General features: G+C 43.5%; 1 pseudogene; it reads left to right on the forward strand.

Annotated features, from left to right (window-relative positions):
• Positions 1-6,421: 6,421 nt before the first annotated feature.
• On the forward strand, positions 6,422-11,092 carry LOC105525072 (annotated as a pseudogene).
• Positions 11,093-12,410: the final 1,318 nt, after the last annotated feature.

A 12,410-nucleotide genomic window follows, 5' to 3' on the forward strand; every position in this document is an offset into this window, starting at 1 on the left:
TTATTTGGGAGTAGGGCATTGCAATGGGAATGCATGTGCCATAGTAAACTATGAGTGCATTCAGGGAGGTAAAAAAAAAAAAAAAAGACAAAGAGTTTTAAAAGAAAAAATAAGAATACATAATTATTTTGAAATTGTATGTACCATATTTGGACAAAGCCCTTGTCCAGTCACAGAAACCTCCAATGTCATCTGAGTCAGCAAGTGCAACCCCTTGGCTACAAAGATCAGTAAGAAGGGTGGTGCCAGTCTGAGGTTGGGCAGACAGTTCCCGGGCAGTGTCCTTGCAGAAGTATTTTTTGTGTAAGGTCGTGATGGCCTTTGTGCAAGGTTGTGGTTTTTGCAGAATCTTTTATGATAGACTTTTTCAAAATCAGGTCATGCAAACATGAGAACTCTCTCTTCACAGCTTTCATAGCTCTGCTTGTGAGGGGTTTTTTTGTTTGTTTTGTTTTTAACACAAGTGACTCCATTTTGGTCGTGACAACTTCACAACATGAAGTCGTTAAATATCGATGCTGTTATTCCTTCATTAATGACATCTTGAAGTTAATATTCCCTATACTCTTGTTTCCTAGTTTATTGCAACAATTATATTTACCCTGGATAAAATAAGAAAGAAGATAATTGTATTGACTGTAAGCAATTCTTAAGAGTGTAATGTCATTTATCAACAATAGCATTTACGAGTGGAATCACCAATCCATTAATAAATCATTCTGAAGTTAAGTTACTCCTCTAAGTGAAGTTAGTTAATTATTTCAGGCAACTAGTTAGAAAATATGACCTTCCCTTTGGTGATCTAATTCCTGAAGAGTGTTTGATTCACTAAGAGTCAGTTCCATGACACTAACAGTCAAGGCTTCGAAAAGTAACACATTGATTGAAACTTTCCTTTTATTTATTTCTTAAACCTGTTCTTTCTGTTTTTTAAATGAGTACCAGAGATCCACTTACTTGACTATTGGCAAAAAGTAGCAAGTGAGGCACTAACAAAGCTGCCCTGTCTGATTCTAAAACCTAAACCTCCTTGACAGTTCGCTGTTAAGTAAACCACTTCCCTGCTGTGGGGAAATGGAGTCATCACACTGATTATTACCTTGAAATGACAGGGGAGCTGTTATGGGTTGAAATTTATCCTCCCAGCAAAAAAATATATGTTGGAGTCCTAACCCCCACTACCTCAGAATGTGACCTTATTTGGAGACAGGGTCTTTACAGAGATAATCAAGTTAAAATGAGGTCATTAGTGTGGACTCTAATCCAATACGACAGACGCCCCTATGAAAAGGGAAATTTGGACACAGACACATAGGGGGAAGATAATGTGAAGAGACGCATGAGAAGACAGCCATCCACAAGCCAAGGACAGAGGCCTGGAACAGATCCTTCCCTCACAGCCCTCAAAGGAACCAACCCTGCCAACACCTTGATTTCTGACATTTAGCTTCCAGGAGTGTGAGACAACATATTTCTGTTGCTTGAAACCCACAGTGTGTGGTCCTTCATTATGGAACCACGCAATGATGTGGCTGCGGCATTGGCTTGGCAGCATCATGGAGTAAAACACTCCTCAGGAGTTCATCTAGCCCGTCTTCTTGTCTCTGAGTATCTTTCCTGGATGAATACCTTTAAAAAGTGGTGAGAAATCTGTCTAGAAGCATTTCATAGGTGGTCAAGAACAGAGACTCTTGGATGAAGCTCCTGGGGTCAAAACCCATCTCTACTCTTAGCATTGGCTTGACCATTGGCAGACTACTTAATTTCTCTTAGTTTTCTCATCTGTATAATAGGGGTAGGTGTACCTTGGACAGTCACAGGAATTAAACAAGTAAACGCGTGTCAAATATAGCATAGTGCTTTTAATGTGTTGTAGCTATTAGTATTATCCATTTGGTTGGCACTTTTTCAAATTAGCTTAGGTTCATGGCAGAGCCTAGCTATAAGTTGGCCCCCACTTTAATCTGTTATTTGAATGGATTGGCCAAGGTCAAAGATAAGGACAAGAGCACTCTGACTTTTATTCTTCCCTATTGTATAAGTTAGGTGTAACGAGAAGAGATCCTTAGCAGAGCACTCAGAATGATGAAAGAGAGGAGATCTGAGACTCGTGGGGAAAACAACCACACCGAACATCCATTCATCACCATTTTCTCAGCACCCACTGTGGAGAGTCCCACCTGTGGCTACAGAGAAATGGTCCAACATGGAAGACTGGCCTGGCAATGCCTTCAGCTACCAGAAGGATGTTACTATATGTAGTGGCAGAGTTGCAAGGCCCTTCAGATCGCCAACCCTCCCCCTAATTTCAAAGAAATTACCAGCAGGTAATTTCAAAGAAAAGGGAATAGAGGCCCTGAAAGGTGGGGAGACTTAAATAATACTGTGACAGATGCAGGACAGAGCAAGAGTTGGATAAGAAGAAATGGGCTTCCTCTATTGCGGGAAAGATAAGAGCGTTCAGTTACACAGCAGGAAAGCTGACCCCAGAGACTGACCAGAATAGAGAACTAAGAGCATGACACTCTCAGCCCTGTAAAGTTGTAGAAATAAGATGATAATGGTGATGATAATGGTTATTACCAAATGTTGAGCAACTGTTCAGTAACAGCACAAATTGTGTGTTCATCGGCTAGCTGTTAATTAAACTGTGTTAACTGTTTTGCATGCGTGGTTACCTCATTTAATCTTTCCACAACAACCTTGCAAGATGGCTATGAAGAAGAGCAGAGCAACTTATCCAACATCTCAGAGCTTAAGGGATAGCAGTTGGGACCACAGACCTCTACTTCAGATAGCCTCCTGCAGGCAGCCACCAGCAACAGATGCTGCTAAGGGCCCTTCTGGCTCTGTGGTTGTATGTTTTTAGAACATCCAAGTCACAGCCATGAGAAGTTTTATCTTTCATCAGTGAAGTCAATTCACTTGGTCATACAGAGTTTTGAACTATGAAAACTATTATTATCAAAAATAATTACCGCAGTCACTTTGGAGAAAGAACGGGTTCACATACCAAATCTTTGGTGAATTTGGGTCTGATATTTTCTATTTTTTTTATTTTCTAGAGACAGGGTCTCACTATGCTGCTCAGGCTGGTATCTAACTCCTGGGCTTAAGTGATCCTGCCACCTCGGCTCACAGGTAGCTGGGACTATAGGTGTGTACCACCATGCCCAGCTCGGATCTGGCATTGGTTGTTTCTGTGTTACCATAAACTTGCAGAAATCCTTGCTGTTCCACAAGGTAATGACAGCAGCACTTCCCCCTTGCACTTTTCTAGCACACTGTAATGAAATGCAATAGAAACCACAGGAAATACTGAGGTCAGGTTTTGAACCTGAGTTATCACCCTCAATCCGAACACTGTGACAAAGGTACTGTGGATTTTTTTTTAAAAAGAGGGCGACATAGTAAGGAGGTCTTGGTCTTTTTTTAGTGTAAAATCAGCCTGGGCATGATGAGAAACACCACTGGAGGAAGACTGCGGTAGCTGACTCATGGCTGTTGGTTACCAATGCCTCCATTTAAACCCAAACTAAGAAAAAAAAGGGGGGCCTCACCTAGGAGACCCTCTCATCTCCCAGAAGCAGTCTGATGGAGAAGGGATGTGATAGGAGGCCTGCCCTTGTGAGAACTGGCATATTTCCTACGCTTGGCATTTTATTTGACTCCAAGTTAGGTGACAAGCAGACCTTAAGTGCCTTCTGTTTTCAGAGCCAAGTAGAGATTGCATAAGATCTCCACATCTCATCCCTGGATGGTTAAACTACCGATTGCTCTCTCATTTCAGCAGGAAGTGAAGTAAGACCACCTGCACTTCTGTAAATTGGCAAGGAAGCTTGCAAAAGGTACACTATGAACCCAAAATAAGTTCATACAGAAAGAAAATGTGAATGAATAACAGTAGAAAGATATATCCTTTATTGGATACAATTTATGTAGATATGTGATATATGCATCATCTAATATGATCTTCTCAATGACCTTATGTGGTAGGTGCCATGATGATGCCTCATTTTACAGATGGAAAAAATAGAGATGTAAGAGAGGTAAGTGTTGTGCCCAAGGACACAGACATGCATATATACACAGGGGACTAAACTGGGACTCAGCTGTCTGCCTTGTCAGACACTTGTGGGCATCTCCATCACCCCATCTCTTCCCCCATACACAAGGCGACTTTTCAAAATAACCTATTCACGTGTTCTAATTCACTTCCCTTTCTTGTAAGCATTTAAGCCTGTAGTAAAAGTGAAAAAGTCTGTCAACAGTTTTCTTTTTTTGGATAATCCCACATTTACCTGTGCTACCTACGCTACCAAGAATCCCTCTTTTCTCCTTCCACAGTAAAAATAGAAGACAGAAGAGTATTTTCTAATTAAACTCTTCTGCGATAGAAAAGTGGCCCCAAATAAATTGAAAGGAAAACGAAATTGAAAGGAAATCAAAATTGAAAGCTAGAAGGTTTTGAGATTTGATAGGATCACGTTTTGATATTACGTTGGAGTGGGTCACTGGGAAAACTGATCCATGACTTTTAGTGAAACTAGAAGCAAGACATGGCTTGTCCTGGTCTGGAGGTTCTGTGCCAGCCATCCCAGGGAAGGTGGACCCCTATTAGTGGATCACCTCACTTGGCCTGATCGGCAGCCCAGGTTCCAAGGCTACAGCCTAACAGTTTCTCATAATTGTCAAAGAGCAAATGGCCACATCTAAGCTGGAAATGGTTGCACGAGATAAGTTAGGGTAAACCTTAAGATCACTTTGAAAAATCAACTAAAACATCCAAAAACACACCAAAAAAACCCTCTCTATACTATATTTTTATAGACAGAAATGGCATATTCATGAACACAGTCCATGGAAGCAGTTTCAGATTTGGGATGAGAGACAGCCAACAGGCAGAGGGGCCTAACAAACACTTGCTGAGAGCGGCAGGCACTTTAGAGCTTGTCTTTACTCTTACAGGATTCTCCTCATCACCCTGAAATAACACTTATTCCTGCCACCATTTTGAAATTGTCACCATCAGAAAGGTTAAGTGCTTAGTCCAGGGTCACGCTACTGGTTAATGGCTAAGTTAGGAGTTGAACCCTAGTCTCTCTAACTCCCAAATCCGACCTCTTTCCACTGCGTGAGCTTGGTCTCTGAACACTTGGTGGGTAAAGAAGTCCTGGACACGGTTCACTCTTCCTCCCAGGGGTTGTGGTCTGGATGCAGCTTCCAGGAGACTGGACAAGCTGCTTCCGGAAGCGGACTCCCTCCCCACTTCCACCCCTCCCCGCAACACCCCTGCCCAGGGAATGAGTGAAAATCAGTTGAGATTCCTCTCCTTATTCCCGCACCTGGGCTCGATTTGTTGCCAGGATTAGAGCACACAAGCTCAGTGCTCTTAGTTGGACACTAGGGGGCGCCCGATGCTCACAAAATCCCTGGGATCCCAGGGAGCGTCCCGCAGCCCCTGTTTGGTCGTATTAATAGGAAAGGAATAAACATGGTCCGTCCTCTAAGAAGTTGCACTTACATGGACCAAAATCTACCATGGTTTGAAAGAAACCTGGTTAAATTACTGGGATTATCCAGTAGGCAAGGTGTTTTGGACAACCTAAAGCCAACATACTTTTAGTTCAGTACTATGAGAATACTGAACATACACAAGGACAGGTCCCCACTGTCTGATGGAAAACCACCATCCTCGCAGCCTAGCCATTGCTAACGTCTAGGATAACCCGCAGTAACCAGAACACCGTCGATCAATGATAAACGAAATAAAAAGTCAAGTGATCAAAAATACTCCAAGGTATACAAGAAAAATAGCCCCTATATCCAAAGCACTGCCCATCTCCCGCGCCTCAGCATTTGTTCACCTTTGTGGAGAGGGAACAGGCATGGGTGAAGTTGGCCACTTGGAGAAGCTGTTGTTTGTTGCACCCAGGAAGCCCAGAGAGCAGCGGAAAGAAGGGGCCCTGTGCTCTCATTTGGTGAAGCCTGGGACAGAGGCCCCAGGTGCCCGCCTCTGCGCTGAGGCCTTTCAAAGCTGTGCTCTTGGCAACAGCCTTTGAAATAACTGGGTGCTGGCAACACAGGCTTGGCATTAATATGCAAATAAGAATTCTCCAGGCTCCCACTTCATGCTTTTGGATCGTTTTAAAAATCTAGCCACTTACCATGACTAACATAAAATAAAGGGGGAAGAAAAAGTGGTACGACCTTCGCTTGGTTTCTCCTACTGACCTCCTTGTGCTGGAGCCAAAGAACTTTTCAAACCAGAGAGGGGGCTGGGGTCTCAACTAGGAGCGGGGACCGCTAAGGGCTAAGGATATTTTCACCTCCCCTCTCTAACAAAAGCTTTGGGATGAATAAGAGGCACTACTCAGCTCCGTCAATCAACCTCAGTTGCTCTATTTTCATTGCTACCGAGATGTATAAAAAGCTAAAGTTTGCTACAAAGCCCCCATCGAGGCATTCAGGAAATCCCGGGGAGGCTTACTGCGGGGATGACTGCGAGCTTGCCAGGCGGCGATTGTGCCTCCTTCCTGCCGCTCTGCCTTCCGTGCCTCTTACTTTGTTTGCCTGCTCCCCTGAGATGGGCCTGCAAGAAGACGCCCCAGATGCAAGCACATATCTATAATAAGATGTGACAGCGAGTTTGGGGAATTTGCTGGCTATACATCATTATAAAAATGAATTCTGCATCATTACCTGTTGCTTTTCTGAGACACGAACGTGAGTGGTAAGGCTCTCCTATCCCTAGCACTCTGAGGACAAGGGCAAGCACAGAGCAGGTGTTGACTGGCCAACCTGCTGGCAAAGTGCCTGGCCAGTGGGAGAGGGACAATCTCCAATACAACCTGAATCAGCTGTCAAACTAAGCCTACTACAAACAGCTGAATGGTGAAGAAACAAACAACACTTGTTGAAGTCCTTAGAAGATGAATTACATCTGTTTCAACATTCCTGGCACCCTCTCAGAGGAATCAGAATTCACAGGCATTTCTTTGCCTCGGTATCCTCAGAGAGTAGGGGACTTCAAGCTTTTGCTGTAGAGATAGTGCCATGAGATGAAGAGCTGGAAACAGGGGAGAGACTATATTTTAACTGATAGCATGGAACCAGGAAGAGATGGCTTGCATCAAATGGAATGGGATGACCATACTAACATGGATTTAAAAGAAATCCTCCCAGGTTCCACCTCTGCAGGCTGGTAAACAATGACCTCCATGTCCCCAGTTCACATTCACTCACCTGCACTCTCCATCTTCCAGCCCTTTACTCTCCTGCTTCTGATCTCTGGCCTTGCCCTCAGTATAAGACACAAACATGCACCTGCTGCTTCTGTGGACACTACCCCTTGATGGGGTTCAGGACATGCTACATCATGTCAATGTGTCATCTTATGAGCACAGGGGTTCACACCTGTAATCCTAGCACTTTGGGAGGCCAAGGTGGGAGGATCATGTGAGCCCCAGAATTTGAGACTAGCCTCGGCAACACAGTGAGACCCTGTCTCTAGAAAAAAATTTAAAAATTGGCCAGGCATGGGGGCATGCACCTATAGTCCCAGCTACTTGGGAGGCTGAGGCAAGAGGATCCCTTGAGCCCAGGAGTATGAGGCTGCAGTGAGCTATGACCACACCACTGCACTCCAACCTGGGTGGCAGAGTGAGATTCTGTCTCTAAAAATAAATAAATGGCATCTTAGCATTTGAAAAACAACAGAAGCAAGAAGGTCACTTTCATCCCCCTGTCCCCCACTCTCTGGAAACCTGCTATAAAACCTAGGAAGGATTTCCTGATCTCCCTCTGAAGCAGATCATAAGACCTTCGTTTGAGAGGTGCCCTCCCTATACTCAGAGAGAAGTTGCCAAGGACCCAGAGATACCGAGAAGAATCTGAACAAACAGGCCTTGCTAAGCTTCCCTGGTTTATTACCATTAGATCTTACCTGTTTGTTCTCCAATTATCCTTCTCCTTGGATAATACTTCTCCACTTTCCATCAAACCTAACCATAAAAATATACATTTCCTTGTTGCTTTGGGTCTTCATTTCTGACAGCTCCCATGTCACATAACACTTGCATTAAATAAATGTACATGCCTTTCTCTTTTGTTAACCTGCCCTTTGTTATAGGGCCCTCAGTCATGAACCTAGAGATGGATGAGAAAAATGTTTTTCCACCCCTGCATTCTAAACAGAAACCTTCTCCAAGGAGTCAACACCTTTTAACACTTTTTGGATTTTACCTTTCCTTATTGAAATGGGGATGGATAGTAGGAGTCACATTTTTTAGAAGGGAAAAGGGAGGCCTGGGGACCAAAAGTGACCTTCCCAGGGACACAGTACCAGAGCAGTATTGGAGCAGCAAGGTCTTCAGCCCCATGGGCCAAGGCTGTTTCCTGATTGAGCAGATGTGCCCGTGGGTTAACTACCCTTGGCCTTTGTCCTTTCTCCCTGTTCTTGCAGATGAGCTGAGTCATCTCAGTGCCTCGGCTCCTTCACTGAACAGTACTACAACCTCGGAGAAGTAGTGTTATCAGCATCCCATTTTATAGAGGAAGGAACTGAGGCATAAAACAGTCTGTCCAAGATCACACTGTGAATAAGAGGCAGAGGACTGAATAAGGAGGCTTCAGTGCAGAGTCACGTCTCTGCAACATGCTCCACGCTGCTTCTGGGCCATCTCTGCGATTCAAGGCATGACACAATGGAAAGAGCCCCATACTAAGGCATAGGAGACCTAAGTCTTAGTCCCAGTTGGCCAGAGATTAGTGATGTGATCTCACCAAGTTGCCTGTCTGTCTATTTCTTAAATGAGAGATGGAATTAGATCAGTGGTTTTAACTGTTTCATATAAGACCCATTTTTGTCATTTTTGTCAATTCCACAGGGCACCCACACTTTGAAAACTATCATTTGTCAAAAGAATTGTATTTATTGAGTAACAATTACTTTGTTTTCCTTTTTTTCATGTGACTGTAAGTAGTTTATTTTGTCAGGAGTCAGACCTTATTTTCCCACAAGTTAACATAAGTTCATGAATTACATGCAACCAAAAGTCATTGCCATTAACCCACGCGGCTTTGTAATTGGCTTTTTTTTTACTTTTAAGTTCAAGGGTACATGTGCAGGTTTTTTACATAGGTAAACCTGTGTCATGGGGTTTGTTGTATGGATTATTTCATTTGTTTTCCATTTTTAACTAAGTTAAATGAGAGGTATCAGTTTCAGCAAGGTCCTTTCTAACTCCTTTTTCTAGATTCTACTCTCTGTTTTTCTGTGTCACATTATTGATGACCTTTCTTTCTTCATCCTAGCCATCGTATCTTTTCTAATAAATCTACCTGTTTACTTGGTTTTGTCTAACTGGACCTCTAGAAAGTCAACTTCTATATGGGCCAGGAATTCATCTGCCTATCCATCTCTGTATCATCAGGGTCTAGCATCAAGTATGTGTTAATTCATTTGTTGAACTAAAGATTAAACTGGCTTACTGGTATTGATGAGCCTGTTAGCTCCTGCTATTAAATGGTAAACACATCATTTCAATTTGGCTTTTTAAAGTATTGAAAATAACTTGAAGAACTCCAATTCTGCTTTTTAAGTCTGGACACTCCATGTTGGAAATGACCAGATGGAATGACCTCTAGGCTCTCATCTGTTTCTGAAATTTCACGGCCCAGTGGTTTCTTTTGCAAAGCTGACTGGGGAGATTCTGTGAAGACTGGGCACTAGACAGTGTTCTTCCCCACAGAAGCACTTCATAGGGAGTCGAGGATTCTCAGCTGCCATCTGGCTCCAGACACGGTGATACTCAAGGCCAGGTAGCTTAACTGCACTCACAATGCAGAGACTTCTAGGCAGCAAAACTTCTCTCCCCTTGCTGGTAAAAAGTCAACTTCCTGTGCCATTGCTAACCTACACCCTTTCTACTCAGTTAATATACAGATTATAGAAGTGTATGATTTTCTTTTCACCCTCTCATTCAGAGAAAGGTGCTTGGATATGTCCCTTTATGAAGTTAAACATTAGTTTTTTAAGACTTCGTGAATGTTCTGGAAAGCTATGCATGTGGCTATAAAGATGAGAGGAAGGCAGGATGGGGCAAAAAGAAGGGCTGAATTGTGGTGCAATTGCTGTGGAGGCCTCAACCAATCCCACAGGACACTCTGAAGCTGGGAATGATCCTTCTGAGTTGTCCCAAACTGACAGGAAGATCAAGCCATTGACTCAACACAACAGCCTGGCCTTGGCCCTGATCGTCCCTGTAACCTCAAGGGAGGCAGCGTCCTGGCTGAGGGCAAGTCCGTCGAGGAGCACAGCTGTGAACTCTCCGCTGCTGGGAGATGGGAACACAGGCCCTGGAGAGGAATCCAGAAAGAGCATCGTGGTATGTCTCTAGATTTCATCTGTTGCTGCTATTATGTTCTAGCATGCTTAATTTGTGAGAATTGAACAGAACAATTTGCTGAGCCAGACTGTGTTGCATTTAGCAAAAGATGAATTAAACTACAAATAAAAATGACCTGGCCCTCCATGAGCCAGGTTTTCTGACAGAGCAACCACTCCAAAAAGTAAACACTAGAGGAGTGATGCCACCATGGGCTTGGGAGTAAAAGTCCCTCAGAATTTCCAACTGTTGGAAGAACTGGAACAAGGTCAGAAAGGAGTAGGTGATGGCACAGGTAGCTGGGGTCTAGAAGACGGTGAAGACATGATACTTACAAGATGGACAGAGACGGTAATTGGGCCTCCAAGAACAATTGATGAAAACTGAATATACAGCCTTAAAATAAAATGTGGACCTAAATACCCAGAAGCACCCACTTTGTAAGATTTTTAACAAAAATTAATATGAATGGAGTTAAGAGTTCTAATGGAGTGGTAGACCAAGAGCCGTGTCAGTGCTAGCAAAATGGCAGAATTCATATAGCATCAAAGTGGTTCTGCTGGTGTGAGTTGACTGAAGGATACAAAATAAATTTAAAAAATCAGAGATACAAAGTTGTTCTGCAAGAGCTTTAGCGCCTAATGATGTCTAAAGAAAATATGAAACTCCCTCAGCCACTTGAAGGACACTGTTATAGCAGTTAATCAAAAAGTAAAACCACGGGGCCTTCACCTCTTCCCTCATTCAATTGAAGCAGTCTTCATTTTCCACAGTAGTAAATTTTCTAGGTACATCTTATAGACCTGAAAGTACTGGAAAGAAAGCTTCCATTCAAAGGAAATTTATCTTAAGATACTGGAAATGATGCTAATTTTTTGTCCATTTGAAATACATAAGTTGTGCTATAACAAATCATCATGTCAAGTGTAACCACTGTCCATGTAGTTGAGCTTCTGGGATCAAGAAAATATATTTAAATTGATTCCCATCATAACTGGTGGGACACATCTAACTCAACTGTAAAAGGACACATAACACAATCACCTTGCTGCTGATAACATGGCCTGGGGTCTCTGCCTTCTCCCACTTCCCCCTCTCCTTCCCCCTGCAACAGCCCTCCAGCCTGGGGGGCGGCTTGTTAGAGTAGACGTGATGATTTAGGGTTGCAGCCTGTGGAGCTACTGCTGGGTATGCGGGGTACTTTGCCTGCATCCCTGGTTTTTTCATTTAAGCCTTAAATGATGCCTCTTCTAAGCCATCCTCTTGTCCCCACACTCCTCCATTCCCACCCTTGGCCAAAGCATAGATTGTAACCCCTCTACTCCCCTCTGAGATTAGCTTGTGGTGAGGACAGGGATATCTCCGTATCTTCTCTCTCCTACTTTATCCAGGGGTGCTGTTTTTTCTTCCCCTTCCTCAAGTCCCTTTTTGTACTGTCACCACCCAATACGTTCCATGACATTTCCTTGCTTTGGCCCGAAGCCAGGTAAAGTTGGAACAAGTCTCTTACCTGCCTTGTTTAGTTTTGGAACTGTATTTATTCACTTGCCACCAGCCTGGGAAGTAAATATTAGGTCTTCAGCTCTGCCACCCTCTGCTATCATCATCAGCTGATGAGTTTTTTTGGCTCAGATTTTGATAAGAAAAGAACAGTCAACCAAGGTTACTCAGACCTGCCAGCTCTCAGAGTCTTTGGTGGCTAAACTTGGAGAAAGACCTCATGAAGACACTTGTAAGCATACATGATCCCTCTAAATTGCTTTCTTTTCCTTTCATTTCTTCTTCAACTTTTAAAGATTGTAGAAGTTTTAAACAGGGCTCTCATCTGGACATCCTTTCAATCCACTGAAGTCTAGTTTGGAATCTGGCAGCTGGAACATAAAGAACCTTGAATTAAGCACATCCTTTGGTTTTGGTAGTGCTGCCTCTCAAGATCCTAGTAGGAATTAAGAAAGACCTCAGTGGCCGGGCGCGGTGGCTCACGCCTGTAATCCCAGCACTTTGGGAGGCCGAGGCGGGCGG

Source organism: Colobus angolensis, unplaced genomic scaffold (genome assembly GCF_000951035.1).
Source record: "Colobus angolensis palliatus isolate OR3802 unplaced genomic scaffold, Cang.pa_1.0 Scaffold517, whole genome shotgun sequence".
In the NCBI taxonomy this organism is placed as follows: domain Eukaryota; kingdom Metazoa; phylum Chordata; class Mammalia; order Primates; family Cercopithecidae; genus Colobus; species Colobus angolensis.